The 17,626-nt window shown below is 40.8% G+C and overlaps 1 protein-coding gene across 2 annotated transcripts in view; it reads right to left on the bottom strand.

Annotated features, from left to right (window-relative positions):
• Nucleotides 1–16,372, bottom strand: part of GPD2 (glycerol-3-phosphate dehydrogenase 2) — a 228,675-nt gene extending 212,303 nt beyond the window's left edge. The window contains exons 1-3 of one of the 2 annotated variants that reach the window (XM_042994465.1): nucleotides 16,278–16,372; nucleotides 12,097–12,334; nucleotides 11,743–11,904 (exon numbers count right to left, since the gene is read on the bottom strand). The gene's annotated coding sequence lies outside the window, so the exon portion shown is untranslated. Of the gene's footprint in view, nucleotides 1–11,742; nucleotides 12,335–16,277 lie in introns of both variants that reach the window. The other variant, XM_042994464.1, reaches the window with a different exon arrangement.
• Nucleotides 16,373–17,626: the final 1,254 nt, after the last annotated feature.

The following is a 17,626-nucleotide window of genomic DNA, read 5'->3' as shown; positions in this document are numbered from 1 at the left end:
AAATGGAAATGTGGTTCAAAATGGATGCTTGATATCTTTTAAGAAGGGGAGGACAGCCAGTTTAAGAAGAAAGATGTGAGGCTACTAAGTATCTATTTGCTCCTCAGCCTCCCAGATGTGGCAGAGAGGAATGTGGGAGGACCTGGACATGGGACTGCTGTGATGGGGCAAGGAGCAATAGTTTTGGTGACTGCATCTGCTTTCCAATGGCCCCAGTGTAATACAGGATGGCTCTCACCTGGAGAGGGAGGCCTGGGACTACCACTTTACCAGGATGCTCAGTGTTGTCGATCGAGTCTGGTGACTTGACCCCAGTTCAAGGGGAAAGGGCAAGACAAGGCTTCAGTACAGGTGGAAACACAAAGACTGTGTTTCTAAAGAAAAAAATGCAAGTATGGGTAAATATGGGCAAGGGCAAGGTTTTCTAACTCCACTCATATCTATATCCCAAAACTCAGCCACTAAGTAGGTTTACTTTGGGTTCCTTCAATGTTTAAAAATGATTCAATAGCTTCCAAACAAGCAGTCTTTTAGATTTTGTTAGACTTTAAATTATCTAGTTGAGGGCCTGGGATTTTGCATAAGCCTCACTTAGAGTCACTCGTCAGTCACTCATTATGACAACATCTTGAACTCAGTCTATAGAAACAACTTCAAAAGATCCCTAGGTTGAGTTCACTGCAGATATTAAGTAAACTCTATACTTGGAGATGGTCTCTTGCCATGTTCATTTTTAATGATTCTTGAATGACAACTTTTCACCCCGATTTCTGAAAGATTTTCTTAACTCCCAGCCCGATTTATACTCTACAGAACTGGACCATGCATCATTGGTACTGATGTTGTTTTGTTGATATTATTTAAACAGATTCCCCAAATGTTTAAATTATCCATTGATAACAAACCAGGTAGCATTTTATAGGGAGATATTAACTCTTTAAGACTTCCAGAGTATAATTTGGAGTATTTTGCTAGTAATCTCAAAGCATCTAATGTGCCTCTTGGTAGTAAATGAGGCCCTTGGATACTGGTTTATTGCTTACACTTGTGAGATTTCTGTTATGTCGATAACAAAAGAGTTGGTAAGGGAATGCTTCGTTTGACCTTACTGAAGATAAACCCAAAATATAGTGTGATTCAATTAAAATACATCAATGTGAAATCCAATCTCTTTTCTTTATTTAAGCCATTTCTGCCTTATAGTAAATTTATATTGTAATCAAAGACATTTTATGGTGGATTGAATAAAATTTAACATTTATTTAGCAATTATTACATGCAGATTCTTGGGGAAACAGAGTTGAACAAGGCTTGATGCCTTACGTATCCTTGTTTTATATATATATATATGTGTATATATATATATATATACACATGTGTATATATATATATGTGTGTATATATATATATTTATATGTTTGTGTATATATATATATACATATATATATCCTTTGTATAGGATTATATATAGAGATATCTATATATAGATATATAACCAATATCTGAGACCAAGAAAAATCAATAATTTGGAAAGAATATTTGAGTTATACAATTACAAAAATAATAATAGTAGTTCACAATTATTGAACCCCTACTATTGCTCAATATTATAATAACCATTTTACATGCAATAATTCATATACTTCTCACAACAGCCCCAGGAGGTGGGTACTGGTATCCTACTTTAAAGATAAGTAAAATGCAACTAAGGACTAGTTAGTGGCAGCCCTGAGTTTCAAATCTAGATCCATTTGACTTCAAAGCCCTTGATCCTAATCTCTATCTCATTATGCTTCAGAAACACACATTTTAAGCTGCGTAAAATCAATAAGTAAAAGCCGGTTATTGTAGGATATGGATTTTTGCCACTCTTGACAGACAGAAAAATGTGACATTTCAACTTCTGGCAATAGGTCTTCAAGAGTTCCTCTTAAAATGCAAATCTGTACTCCTAGAAGGATAATATATCTAAAAAACAGTATTTTCAAGCTCCTAACACATGTATCCTTACAAAATCTTAAAGGAATGGGACAGAAGACAGGTAAGCTGTGATATGGTTAAAGAGTGACAGGTATGGAATAAGGAAGGGGCAAACTAGAGCAAAGGGTAGGAGTACTACTCCAGGAAACAGCATGAAAGAACTGGATACATGTGGGCAGGGCTCCTGCATGGGACCAAGATGAAACAACATCTGAGATAAGACTTTATAGCCACATGATTTTGCACAAGGCCATTACTGCTGCTTCTAAAAAAAAAAAAAAAAATCAATGGTACACCATGGGCAAGTAGGATAAAATGATTTGTATGAACTCAAAAAATATAGTAGCTGCTTTAAGCAACGACTGAAATATTTCTGGTGTCAAAGAGCTCATAATTAAGGAAGCATTTTTCCCCCCTCTTTCATACCTATTTGCTCCAGCATTCTTTACGTGATGTCAGATTACACTCATGATCACTTGCCACATAGGGTTCTGAATTAGCCTTATGCCCAGAGCAGGGATGCTAATGGAATCGATTGCTAATTAGTTCTGTTGTTCCTTTTCATTGCAGTCACATTCTTAAGTTAGTAGAAGATTTGTCGATACATGACTCATTCACAAAACTTCACTGCAATTCTAGTTAAATCTTAGTTACCATCATCGTAATGCTAATAATTATAAGGGTGATGATGATTATAATAATAATAAAGCGAAGTGGTTTAAGGGGTAGAAATGTGAGTCTAAAAATGATATCTTCGTGATCTGCGTTTATCCTACATCAATAATTTTGCATCAAATTTGCTCAATTTACAAATCAAAAATAGATTTTTCTGTCAGCAAAGATCAGTCTTGTATCTGAAAATCAAGCACAGCTTGTACATCATCATTAACCATAAAGGCTCTGAAATCAGAACTTAGCTGCCAATTTTGTTGATGATGCATAAGACGAAATCGAGTACAGCTGGCTCTTCTGTCCTATGCAAGCTCTGCAGCACTGACATTAGTGAAAAATCTGTTTGTTTTTTGCTTCAGGAAATTAAATAGCTATGACTAAAACGAAGCAGAGGGAACAGATATATCTGGGTAATAAACAGGTGCCATTTTTATTTTTAAGTTATTTTCCTCTTACAGATTCATTTCGATTACTGCAACACTACTTTAATTTGACCAAATGCAATGACCTCAAAGCAAATATATGAAAGTTCTTCTTAAAAATCACCAGGAGGAGCCTTTTTTTTTTTATAAATGGGGAACCAAATAACACAACTCATTAATAATTTAAAATCCATCGTAAGCAAATATAATTTTCTAAATGATTACTCCTTCTAATAGAATGTCTATAGGCAAGTCATACCTTAAAATAAATAGATTTATTTACTGACACATCGACTGCTTTTTCAGAGTAGATGCTTCATGTGATTTAGGCTAAAACTTTAATGCCTCAGTTACAGAAAAATAAACTGATTTCTAACTATTACCTTGAAATGAGGAAATGCGAGAATTTTCAATAAGGCAGCATTAAGTTAATGGCATAAAACTGAATTGTAAGTCCCTAAATTGATTGGAAGTTTGGTGAATCAAGGAGGCCCTTATCCTCTTTCCCAGACAAGCAGAGTATGCTATGCCAGTTTAGGGTTAACGTAAGGATTGAATACACACATATCAACAGCTACCACTTCAGAAAATCATGTGAAAGCAACCCGAAAGGCATTTTTTTTAAAGACACAAAAAGATCAGGAGGAAGAGATGAGATAGCAGCGACATACTTTTGAAAATTAGAAAATAGATGGATGAAATCTGACTGATTCAGCAGACGTCACAGAGTAGAAACTAAGCTGTAATGGAGGAAAGCTGAGAAGCGTTCCCATTAACACAACAGAATCCTCGGAAGGTTCAAGAAATGGTAGCACCAGGTAATTCTGGACCTGAAAGTGAAAGGGGCAAGGTCAGTGCTGAAGGACTGGGTCAACGCTGAGTGAGAAGCGATTATCTCTTTAGATTCCCAACTCCAGGCCAGCGGAAGACTGACTCTCCCAACCTAGGACAAGTCTGTGGTTTTTGTTTTGGACTGAGAGAGGCCAGGCACAAATGAAGACTTGAATATTCTATCAGAAACATCCTCTCAAAACTCCTTTCCATACTTAGCACCCAGGACACTGGCAGCCAGATCTCAACCCTCTAGGAAGGAGAGGGATGGACTTTACTCTGGGAATCTGGCCATCCATCCCAACTAGAAAGACCTAAAAGTACTGCTAACAAGGATGTCCAACACGTAGCCTTCCCAGGTCCCCTTGCAGAAAGCTCAAGGTCAGTAAGCCCTAATATACATGTGTGTATGTATACACACACACATACATATATACATATATGTAGATATATATGTACATATATGTATTCAGAGCTCCCTATCAGCTTTTAGACTTTCATTCTTAATCAAGAGTAGAAAATCAAAGATTACAAGACATCTGAAAAAAAAGAAAAATAAAAACTCTAACATGGAAAAGAGACAAAAATAAACAAGCAATAAAGTGCAACTTGGAAGATATGAACACAATGCAGGGAAAAATAAATTTACATATATAATATATTCATATATATAATAACATTTATATCTTCAGAGAATTAAGATAAGATTTCATTGCTTTAAAAAAAAGAATAAAATATAATACAAATGGAACATTCAGAAAACTCCTGAAAAAAATATATAATAGTATAAATAAAAAATAAGATACAGCAATGTTTATAGTAGTATTATATACATAGCCAAAATATGGAAACACCCTAAACATTCACTGACAGATGAATGGATAAACAAAATGTAGAATATACATACAATGGAATATTATTCAGCCTTAAAAAGGAACAAAATTCTGACATATGCTGTAACAAGGATGAAACTTGAAGACATTATACTAAGTGAAATAAGCCAGACTCAAATGGACAAATATTGCATGATTCTACTTAAATGAGGTACTTATAGTTATCAAGGTCATAAAGCCAGATAATGGAATGGTGGTTGCCAGAAAGCTTAGGGCAGGGAGGTATGGAGAGTTATTATTTAATGGGTACAGAGTTATAGTTTTGGAAGATGGAAAATTTGTGGAGATCAGTGGTGGTGATGGTTGCACAACAATGTGAATATCATCAATGCCACTGAACTGTACAATTAAAACTATTTAAAATGGTAAATGTTATGATATACATATATATATGTGTATATATATGTATATATATGTATATATATGTATATATATATGTGTATATATATGTATATATATATATATATATATAGAGAGAGAGAGAGAGAGAGAGAGAGAAAGAGAAAGAGAGAGAGAGAGAGAGAGATGCCTCATCATCCAAATTGGCCAGTAAGAAGACAGTAGCTGAAAGCTAGAGCTGGGGTAGAAAGAGACTGAGATTCTGCTTGAGTTTTTATTCCCCAATAAACCATCACTCTATTTCACTGTAACCTAGTTATTAATAAAGGTTTTTTCCCTCACACACACACACAAATAGTCACCATAAAAGTAAAAAATTTAAAGTACATAAGAATGTCAATTGGGGGGTGCCTGGCTGGCTCATCTGACTCTTGATCTCAGATTATGCATTTGAACCCCACACTGGGTATAGAGATTAGTTTGAAAAAGAGTGTCAGCTGGGAAATAAAGTTGAGAAGTTTTCTCAAAATACATAGCAAATTCAAATATATACATACTTGTATGTGTGTGTGTGTGTGTGTATATACGTGTGTATACACACACACACACACACGTATACCTAAACATATGTATGTACTTGAAAAGTAGCAAAAGAGAAAAAAGAGCATTCAAGAGGAAATTATTAGTGAAATAATAAAAATGCCAGAAATAATTCAGGAAAATTCTGCACAACTAGAAAACATTAATTTCCAGACTGAAAGGCCTATCCAGTGTTCAATATAATAGATGAAAATAAAATCACATGAAGGCATATCACTGGCACTGGTAAATATTGGAGACAAAGAGAATAACACAAATGTTTCCAGAAAGGAAAAAAATTGGGTCAGAAGTTACAATGGCATTGTATTTCTTAACAGTAAGACTGGAGCAATGCCTACTAATTTCTGGGGGGGAAAAATGTATTTCCCACCTAAAACTCTATTGCCAATCAATGGGAGGAAAGAATAAATAGATTTTTCAAGAATGCACGTTCTCAAAAAACTTACCTCCTAGACACTCTTGTTCTGGCAGATGTAAGGGAGAGAAAATGAGTAGTTCTGTGTGTGTGTGTGTGTGTGTGTGTGTGTGAGAGAGAGAGAGAAAGAGAGAGAGAGAGAGAGAGAGAGAAGAAAGACAGAGTGAGGGAGAACACTATAAAAAAGAGGATTACATGGGCCAGAGGGAACAGGGAATCCAACATAAGAGAAAGAGAAGCCCTTGATAAGGAGGATAGGATTATAGAGTAACTGCTCTTTTCCAGGCATACAGAGCAAACTCCAGACTGGATCTCATCAGATGATTTTTGGCTGAGGACAGTGCAGGGCTCTTTATAGCCTCCTTTCCCTCTACACAGAACAGATGTGCATAGAGAAAATTAGTGGAATTATCACTTCAAATGATGATGGTGTATGAAGCAATAAAAGAGTATGTTCCTAACTTAAATGGTTACACTGAATCCTTTCAGCCATTTTTGCAAGAGCCTTCTGTTCCTTGTAGACTACAGTACATAATAAAATACAAATCTCGGGGCGCCTGGGTGGCTCAGTTAAGTGTCCGACTTCGGCTCAGGTCATGATCTCATGGCTTGGGAGTTCAAGCCCCTCATAGGGCTCTGGGCTGACAGCCCAGAGCCTGGAGCCTGCTTCAGATTCTGTGTCTCCCCCTCTCTCGCCCCTCCACCACTTGTGCACTGCCTCTCTCTCCTTCTCTCTCTCAAAAATAAATAAAACATAAAAAAATACAAATCTGACTAAATAAGTTCTCCTATATATGCATTCTTGTCCATACGGATATGTATGTGCGTGTGCTTATGTGTGTGTAAAATCTCTGAAAGGATATACAAGAAGCTTGAGGCATATTTGCTTCTGGGGAAAGGAAGTGTGTGGTGCAGCAAAGGGGGAATGAAAAAGAGTTATTTTTCAAAATGTATCCATTTGTTCCTTTTGATTTTTTTTATCACAATTCAAAAATGAATAAACTACATTCCTTAAAAAATTATAACACATAGTTTTAACCAAGAAATTCAACTTCTAGGAGTTTATGCTAAAGAAATACCTGTCCAGAGGCAAAATGATGTAGGTATAGGGATATCACATAGGGATATCTAGCAAAAGATTGGAAAGCACTTAAATATCCATTCACGTGGCACTGGTAAAATAATGTATGTATACTCCTGAAATGGAATACTATGCAACCAAAAAAATTATTTAAAAGCTTTATACGTACTGATACAAAACCACCTCCAAAATAAGTTGTCAAGGGAAAATAGATAAGATATATACTTAAACACATATGTGTGTCCACATTTGCTTGTATATACGTAGACTATCTCTGGGAGAAAATACAAACATTTTATAACATTAGTGTAGTCTGGAAGAACCGGATGGCAGGGGAACAGGGATATGATAGAAATTATTCTCTGATTATAATTTTTTACCTTTTGAACTTTGAGCCATTTGAATACGTTACCTTTGAAAACCCAATTGAACTACAATTTTGAAAATGTGGGGCATTTTTAAATAGCCTAGATTATTTTCATCTCGATTCTTTCTTTTTTCTCTATCGCAAAACCAGTATGAGATCTTTCATCTAATAATAACACTCTGGTTGTAGTTCTGCAACGCTTCGGAAAGAAAATCTGTTACTCCTGCTGGGATCAGAACAGTTGTCAGCATATGTGGGCAGTAGTGGGTGAAGAGCTTTTGAATTTAAGGCATATAAACTAAATACCAAAGTTGAATGTATTATAACACATTATTGTTGATATAGGAGAAATCTTATATTAATGACATGTATGAAGACGTCAATGGTGTACTTCTCTACAATATAGATGAGGAAAAGACTTTATATATCAGTTTTATGCTATCCATTCAATCATGATAGACAAAGCATATGAAAAGAGAGGGATAATTGGAACTCCAGACTGGATTTCAAAGCTGTGCCTGGGCCCCTTTTCAATGGCATGACTTACTGGGATGCATAAAGGGGCATATTTTCTGGCTCTTCCTTTCTCTTCCATGTGTTTATAAATCATTATGCATATTAAAAATTCAGGCATGAAATTAACTTCATAGAAGACTTTTTTAAATGCTATAAATAACTTTCAGGAAATTAAGTGGGCTGTGTGTGCTATTAAGCCCATGATATAACATGATAAAACGAGGTACAGAGGTAAAGAGCCAGGCCCAAGAATTAATCTATTTGTATCCAAAATCTGTGTTCATAGACCCCACCATTGTCTCTATCATATTACCAGCTCTCTCCACCCAGATTCATCTATGAACAGAAATATTTGATGGATTTATAGAACTGTCAAAGAGGCATATCCCACAAGCCTTTTGATCAGTATGTGAATATCTGCTTTCCTAAACAAAGTAGATATTCAAGGACATCACTGCTTCTACTGTGGGGCCACCTGACTCAATACTGAAAATTTGCGTAATCTTTAAATGGGTAAATCTTTAAATGGAATCTTTTTAGCATGACAAATGACTTTAATGGCACCTCTTAACCAAACAGGTATCTGCTAGCTTTGAATACCTAAGTCTCCAAATGAAAGGTGCCAACTTTTCAAAAGAAATCCCCAAGACAATAAGCAGGCAGAAAGAAGGATTTTTTTAAGGGAAGTACCAGCAAGAGCACTGGTTATAGGCCAGCGCTCTTTGATGCTGTGGAGGAGAACCAGACCAGAGCAAGGAAGCAACTGGTGACAGGAAACAATGTAGATGGCTGTTGCCAAAATCTAGGTAAAAAAAAAAAAAAAAAAAAATGATGAAAGCTGAAGGAAGAGGGAAAAAGTAGCCAGATTTGAGGACAGCAGGGGAGGCTTGGTGACTCAGTAATGAAAGGTAGAATAGACAGGAAGCTCTGATTCCTTTAAACAAAGAACGTTTCCAACCCCAGCCGCCATCGCTAGCCCCTCCACCCCCACCCCCACCCCCCCCACCCCCACCCCCCCCCCCCCCCGTCTGCTTATTCACAGTCCTTTCAGGAGCCTTGTTCTCCATGCTCTTCCTCAGACCACTACTCTTTTTCCACCCCTCACCCCCACCCATTTCCCCCCCACCACTGCCATAAGTGGGGACCACAACACTACAGCCCTGAGGAGGTGCAATATGCAGACGGCTGTACTTTCCTATGCTGTTCTTTTCTTTGATTGTCCCACACCCCCCACCACAGGAGGCCGTACTGGTGTTAATAACAACTAAAGATTAGAAACAAATGAAGGGGATTACAACATAGAGGAAAGATTAAAAACTGTTCACAAAATAAAACTTCCCGATAGTCCAAAGATATGAGCAACCAAAAACTCAATGTAAAATATTTACACAGAGATCCTTAAGAGCATACCCCGATTCCTAGCCTCACTCCTTAATCTCAAGGTCCACCCTTGTGTATTTTCGTCTTAGAAAGAAAGCACCTTCCTCCATTGCTCTACAGTCTATATCTTTACTACCTTACACTTCACTAATAATGGTAGTTGAATCTCCTGGAGGGTTCATCGCCCTTTCCCAACCAGTGCAACCCACAGGATATTATTTGCAGCAATACGTTTCCGGAAGGCTCAGTCAAGCAACACAGAAGGTCTCTAACAATGTAGTCCCTGTAGCATTTGTCGTTCTACTTTTGCCTATTTGTAGCACTGAAGATTTGCCACCTCATTCTTCTTGATCATCTATTGGATTCTACACATACAAATCCTCCAAAAACAAAGAATAATTATCAAAGACAATTCACATTTAAAAAAAAAAAAAAGAAACATTTCCCAGAAAATAATCTGTACTAAGTCTACCCTTCATGGAGAGAACTGGCTACATTTTTATGCAGTTATGTCGACTCCCACTGTGTTCATCCTCTTGCTTCTAACCATGCCCAGATTCTTATAGGTCTATAGGAAACAGGATGCATTACTGTAACCTTTTCAAGTGACAGCAACTCCCTTCCTACACAAAGATGTTGAAATCCTGGAATTATTAAAGAGTATGGATATGAATGTGTGTGTGTGTGTGTGTGTGTTTGTATAAGGTGGGTGGAGGGTCTTTTTCCAACTATAGTTAGCTTGGCTCTGTTAAGTGTCTCATTTCACGTGCTATTTGAACTGATGCTTTGGCTCTTGGTTATAATAAAATATTATCTAATCACAAATATCGTGTAGGTCTGAGGAACAAACAGACATCCATAGGAAATAGAATACTTAAAGAGAATTTAAAAATCTTAAATTTGAAATAGAGAAGAAAGGTAGCCAAGTTTAAAGAATGAGAATTCTTAGAGGTGCTTTGTAATATATTGCTATATTTATGCAAAAATAAAATAAAGGATACGATTATATAATGAGTTCTAATTAAATTTAACATTGTCCTCTCTTAGAATGTATAACCTTGCAATTCCTATTGTGATAGGAATTTTGATCAATATTTTGATCACAAGGATTAGGTGAACTCCAAGGTCCCAGCTATGAAAATGTATGACTCCTTCTGTTTCTGCATTCGTTCATTTCATACACTCAGTTATTTCCACTATTCACAAAGAATTTTTGATAGCTTAACAGCCAGGTCCCCAAAAGTTCCAGGAAGTATTGGAGAGAATTGCTGCCCTCATGGAGCTCAGTCCAGCAGGAGAGACAAATAAAACAAATAATTGCATATGGGTCACAGTGAAGGATGTACAGAGTGTGACACAGTAAGCGCTCAATTTTAGAGGATGGGGATGGCCAGGTGTGAGGAGCAGGGCAGTGTTGGTGCTGTCAGGTAAAATTTCACAGAGGCTGGGGCACAAGCTGAGTCTCAAAGGGTAGATTGTAGGAGAAATCCATTCCAGCCTGAGGAGAGAGCTAGTGCCAAGCTACCAGTTCATGAAGAAGCAGCATGAGCAAGTTGGGGAACTACTTTTAGTTGGCTAGGACTGGAGGCTAGAGGCAGGTGCAGCGTTAAAGAGGTGGGAGATATATAGGGACCAAAGGCTGCTATGTTTCACGTCTCCTGCTTTGACCGTTGATTTCTATCTTGTGGTCGCCAGGTTTAGGGGCACCTGGGTGGCTCAGTCGGTTAGCATCTGACTCTTGATTTCAGCTCAGGTCATGATCTCACAGTTGTGAGACAGAGCCCCACACTGAGCTCTAAGCTGATAGCGTGAAGCCTGCTTGGGATTCTCTCTCTCCCTGTCTCTCTCTGTCCCTCCCCAGCTCACGTGCTCTCTCTTGCAAAATAAATAAACATTAAAAAAAGAAAGAAAGAAAAAAAGGCTTAATGACTGGGGCAAGAAGAGTTTCATCATCCCTGGAAGTTTAACCCACAGTGGGCATTCCCACTTGATTTTGACATGCCACTTCCTATGTAATAACATTAAGTCCCCCTTGCCCTGCCCAGTAGCAGTAGCAAAATAAATTGATGTCATATGGTGTGCATCCACTATTAGTCATCAGGTAAGTGATGTACTTACTATGTCCCAGCATTATGGCCTTGAAAAGGTATTAAGGACAAGTGTATCAATGAGAACTCTTTTCTAAGGCAATTGACAGAAAATTCACTCCTAACTGACTTTAGCTAAAAGAGAACTGATTTACTCACATAACTTGAGAATCTGGTGGTAGGTTTAGCTCCAAGAATAGCTTGATCCAGGCTCAAATGTCTTCAGCACCCAATTTCTCCTTCTCCATCTCTTGGATCCTCTTTCTCTGTGTTGGCTCTATTCTCCAACAGACTCTTGCCGTGCAGTGGCAGTTTTCATCTCTCCATGTTCGAGAACAGAGAACAAAGAAAGGGAGGGCTCTTTCCTGGTGGCCCCCACACATATTCTGACCAGTCACTGCGGCTATCTGGTGCTAATGGGCAACTGATGGAAGAACTGGTATAATCCCTCCCTAGTACACATGAGTGAGGGCCAGGTGGTATCTGTGCAATGATTTGTCTCCCCTGACACACCTGTATGCTAGACCAGGAAGCATGACCTCATCGACTTCTCTGCCAACTTCTGGTTCTCTTCTTGGGCAACTCCTCCAGTATCACTCCAAGCTCCGTGCTTCTCCTCAGGAAACACTGACCACTCTGTTTCTATCTTCCCTTGTATGTGCCCAGGAAGATCTTTCCAGCTTCAGGGGAATCCTTTTCCTTTTGAAGCATCTTCAAGATACTGTAGGAGGTTTCCTGGAATTTTTTTCTCCTTGAAAGTTTGGCAGTAGCAGAAAATACAGGGAGGAAAACAAAATGTAAACATAATTTAGATTTTGAAATATTATCCCAAGGATCCACATACATGATATTTCAAATTAATAATACAGAAAGTTTTTTTTTCTTTATTTTCTCTATTCTTCTTTCTCCCTCTCTCTCTCTCTTCCTTCCTCCTCCCCTCCCCTCTACCCCCCCCCCCCCGCCCCGCACTAAGACACAAGGGGGCAGAGAAACCACTGGCAAATAAGCTAGTAAGTGGGCCTTATGGAAGATGTGTGATGGAAATTAAACCTTGACAATTATTATATGCCACCCTTCTGTTTAGCATGGAATTTTTGTATCAGGCTCAGTTAAGCATCAGCCCTGTTCTGACGGAACAGTAAAAAGTTTGAAAACAAAATTTTAAGAAATGTTTAATTTTTTCCCCTGAGGGCTGAACCTTTTATGAGTACTTTCTAAATAGCACAATAAAAAAAATAATTCCTAGCAAAAGAAAATCAAGGAATAAGAGATTTTTCCATGTATAGCAGCCAATACAGTCATACCATAGGATGTGGGGAGTCAGGCTCCAACCTGCAAAACAGAAACTGCTCTAAGTAGTCAACGCAGGGAGAATTTAATTCAAGGAATCTGTAAAACAGGTGACTGAAGGGCTGAGAAACAAAAAGAGGACAGTGATTTTTCAACAGGGTAAAGCCACTACAACCCAAATGCTGGAGAAATAAAGGGAAAAGGCAAGGTTACTGGAACCCAGGGTCAGAGGTCCCGGGTGGGAGTATAGACCTTGGGGGCTGGGTGGGATGTCCTCTGATCTGGCTTTCCATTGGTCACATCCAGCTGGCAGAGAACTCCAGCTCCTGAGGAAGGCAGGGAAATCACAGCTGGCAGGTCAGCACCCCCTTTGCTCCCCCATGATAAAGACCAGAGAAGGTCTGGATGGATCAAAGGGCAACAAGGCCTAGGACCCTGAACCCTCACAAGGAATTTGTTAAAACTCACGGTTCACAAATCCTGATTTGATGTTATAATGTGTACTGGAAGAAAAAAGTTGTGCAATGGATCTCCAGCAGCGAGTTACCAAAGTCTGTGCAGTTTGGGGTGAACCATCAAAATCAGGGCAACCTTATCAGAAGGGCTAGTTACATACGTATGTGCATATTTCGAACTATGTCGGGATTCCTGTTAATTTTGATGAATTTTTTTTTTTTTAACTTTTTTCATAAGAACACTGCCTGCCTTGATCTCTTGGCCTTTTAAATGCAGAAAACTCCTAGGTCTATAACCTCGTTTCCTTTCTTTGGGAATGCTGAGAATCCCTCATCCCTCTTCCTGTTAACCTTCTATTTATCCATCTTGGAGTTGATGAGAGTTGCTTATACTATAACTTCAATGATATTTTCCGAAATGAATTCTATCACCAAAACTATACTGCATAGGATATGGCAAATATTTGTGCTCATTCCTTTGAAGCCTCAACCTGACTGGCACCACTGTCTAAATCCGGAGCAGGATTAACTGAGGAGTAAGGCGAGAGTGCACAGTAGTTTCTTTAAGAAATTCTTCAATACCGTTACTGTAGAGGAGTCTTTTAAAAGGCTTTAACTTCAGGTAGACAGAAACGTCAGAAATACTGAGAAATATCCATATTCTAAAACATTCACTATGTTTAAAAAATCAAAACACGCTTTATGCTATCAAGGAGATCCAATGAAAGATTTTCCACATTTTCAGTCTCCTATTTCACAAATTTCAGCACGCTTGTTTTTTGGGTTTTTTTGTTTTGTTTTTCTTTTGTTTTTGAGAAACTAGTTGTTTCGCTGTATTTCTACTGGGTTCCAGAGCTAAAAACAAAATTGGGGGCATGTTTCAGTTTAAGGCTAATTCTCATGCTGCTAAATTTTTTAAGGGTAAGGATAAAGGAGAATGGAATTTACCACATTAAAAAAAGAGAAGAAGGAAGCAAAAATGTTTTAACTGAAAACTATGTGAGACGCTGGAAGTTTCAGAAAAGTAGTAGTAAAAGAAAAATACCTCTTTATAAGCTGCAGGAGAAAGAACTTTTAAGTGAAATTAAATTAGGGAGATACCAAACATTTTATGGCAAAGAGAGACAGATGTGCTTTTGGAACCGGGAAAATATTGGTTAACTTTTAGTTGTGATCACACCTCAGTGGTGTCTACGTGAAGCAAATGTTTCGGCTCTAAACTTGTTTCTGCCTTTTTTATGTTTTCTGCCTTCACCAGCCTGGAGACAGAAAAATAAGGCAGATTCTGACAATGATGAGGGTCAATCAGAAGAAGACTTTGCCTGTCTCTTAAGTACCACTCACTGACAAACAATTTTGTGTCTTTCAAATGAAAACTGCCCCCTAAAAGCTATACAAACCAGATTTGGGGGCAAAATTGGAGAAAAGTGATCCTAGTACGTTTTGCGTCTCATACTCTTTCACTACCATTAGAGAACATGGTGTTGGAAAGGCCCTGAGACATCATCAGACTGTAATTCTGTCTGCTATCATGTAAATGAGGCCTACAGTGACAACTATGTTTTTCCTCTTAAAATAGTTTCAATGATATAGTTGAATTCGTTCTTTTTCTGAAGTGGCCCTAATATATTTTCTTTTTGAAAATGTACAAAGTAATAAATTGTCAGAAGACTGAGTAATTCTATACTTGGTTATCCTTTTCCCTTGAGACACAGGTATTCACATTAATAACTTTATGTATCTGAACACAATTATGTCCTTTAGCATTCTAGAATGTTAGCACTGAAAGGGTCTTAGAAACCAGCCTTTCTCCATTTTGGAGATAAGGAAACTGAGGCAGAGAGGCTGTAATTTCTTTTCTTTTTTTTTCTATTTTACAGTTTATTTATTTTTGAGACAGAGAGAGATAGAGCACGAGCAGGGAGGGGCAGCGAGAGAGAGGGAGACACAGAGTCCAAAGCAGGCTCTAGGCTCCGAGCTGTCAGCACAGAGCCCAACGCTTGGCTCGAACCGGTCAACTGCGAGATCATGACCTGAGCCAAAATGACCTCAACCGACTGAGGCACCCAGGCAGCCGGAAAGGCTGTCATTTCTGCAAGGTGGCACAGAGAATCACAATGAAGACCTACCTAATTAAAACCCAAATTTCCTAGTCTTCAAACTCCCAGCCCAGCGAACCCTTCACCACCCCATTGTGTCTTGATTGTGAATCAACAATCATTTCCTCAGGCCTTTTAACTCACTGTATCCATGCCAGGCCACTTAAAAACTTTTGTTTCCATCTGCAAATTACCTATCGGCATCCCAGAAAATTCGTGGAGTTCATATATCTGAGACATTTTGCTCAGGAGGAGAAATTATCGTCTGACTACTCCTTTAGTCGATGGTTACAAGAAAATAGACTACCTCCAGTTGTATATGAACACCTTAATGGGCACGAGGAGTGTTAAGGAGTGGGACAGACTGACTGGCCTACGTATGGAAACTTGAACAGGAGGTTCCTCCTCCCCCCCCCCCAAATTACCCATAAAGCCCCCTTTAAGTGGCAGCTTTGATGAAAGCCCAGCACGTTGAAAGACTGCAGGCTTTTGGAAAATTCAAATGGCCTGCGCTACGTTCAAAGCCAAAAAGGTATGCAAAAATGCTGAGCCTGAGAGCATGAGTCTTGAAAGCCAGGACCACGCTGCTTCTACTGGGCACCCTTCGTCCAACTTCCCAAAAGCAAACAGTAACATGGCCCTGGGTCCACAAAAACCCACCTAGATAAACAATGCTGGTGGAGTCTGAAGGAAGGAAGGATTTGATCCAGATATAGAGAGGGACGTGGGCGGAACTCTAGGAGATGCGAACGCACGCACATACTTTGAAATACGCTACATCAGGACACGGAAGCTGGAAGGTTTTTGTTTGGTTTTGAACTGACGATCTGCCGCCACCAACACACCCTACCTGTACTAGGACGGGTGTCGGAGAGTGGAGAAAGCCTCCCGAGGCAGAACTCGAGCTGCGAGTAAGTAACACAGCGACCCCTTCGCTAAACTCGTGGGTTGGGCTCGGCTCGGCCCTTCCCACCCGCGAGCGGCGCTCCGAACGGGGCGGGCCGGGGCGGGGAAAGCCGAGCGCGGCGGGAAGGGCCCAGGGCGGCCGGGGGAGGGCGGAGGGAGGCCGGGGAGGCGGGCGGGCGGCTTTATTGTTTCCTCTCGCCCTCCTCCTCCCGCGCCTTGCCCCAGCGTCACTGGAAAGCCGCCCGAGCCGCCCGGCGGCGGGTTATTTATAGAGCTGGCTGCGCGCGCGTCACGGAGCCCGGCCGGGCTGACGGGGCCGCTGACGCGCTTAGCCGCGGGGCCGAGTCCGCGGGGCTGCGCGCCCGGCGCCGGTGACAATGGGCTTCTGTGTGTGCAGCTGCCGCCGCCGCTGGGGGTCGGGGGAGGGGGGCGGGCGGCCGCTCCCTGACCCCCCCCCCCTCCCTCCCGCCCTCGACTTCCCCGAAAGGTAACCGGCCTCTTCTGCCCCTGGCCGGGCCCCGGGCCCCCCACGCCCCCCTCACCAGCAGCTTCTACCTTTTTTTTTTTTTTCTTTTTCTTTTCTTTTCTTTTCTTTTTACCAGTAAGTTCCCCTGGGCCCAGCCTCCCCGCTTCCACTTCCCCCGTCTTCCCCTCTTCCCCCCACCCCCAACATGACGAGAGAGGGGGATTTAGCCGGCCGGGGGCGGCCACTTTGTGCGTCCCGGGGAGCGGGACCCGCACAAGGCGCGCCTGCGGGGGATGCGGTGACCGAGGGGCCGGGAGCGCCGGGCAGGTAACGTATCCTGGACCTGGAGCGGGGCTTTGTTTGGGTTGGGGGGAGGGGAGCGGGGTGGGTGCGAGCGCCGGGCAGCCCTGCCGGGACTCCGGCCTCCCGGCTCCTCCGCCCCGCTGGCCCGCGCGCCCGAATCGGATCTGGGGTGTCACGCCAAGAGCGAAAGAGAAACTTCTGCGTGACTGACTAGATGAGGCTCCTCCCGAGAGACCAAGATAATAGAGGACTCCCCCCGCCCCTCCCCGCCGGTTCTGGCCGGGTACGCCCCCACCCTGCGGAAGGAGGGGCTGGCGGGGATTTTAGGGACTTCCTGGGACGCGGAGACCGGCTCTGAACCGTCCCCTCTCCGCTGCCGCGAGCTGGGAAAGCTTGCTCTGGAGCCTCTCGCACGTGGCAGGCCGGCAGAGAACTTGCCGTGCCTTCTAGGAAATTGCAATCGATTTGTAATGCAGTTTCGCTAATTGGGAGTTCAAAATTAAACTTTAATAAAGCATTTGTGT

This window comes from Panthera tigris, chromosome C1 (genome assembly GCF_018350195.1).
Source record: "Panthera tigris isolate Pti1 chromosome C1, P.tigris_Pti1_mat1.1, whole genome shotgun sequence".
In the NCBI taxonomy this organism is placed as follows: Eukaryota; Metazoa; Chordata; class Mammalia; order Carnivora; family Felidae; genus Panthera; species Panthera tigris.
Note: the sequence above shows the minus strand (reverse complement) of the source record. Positions and strands in the feature narration are given on the sequence as shown.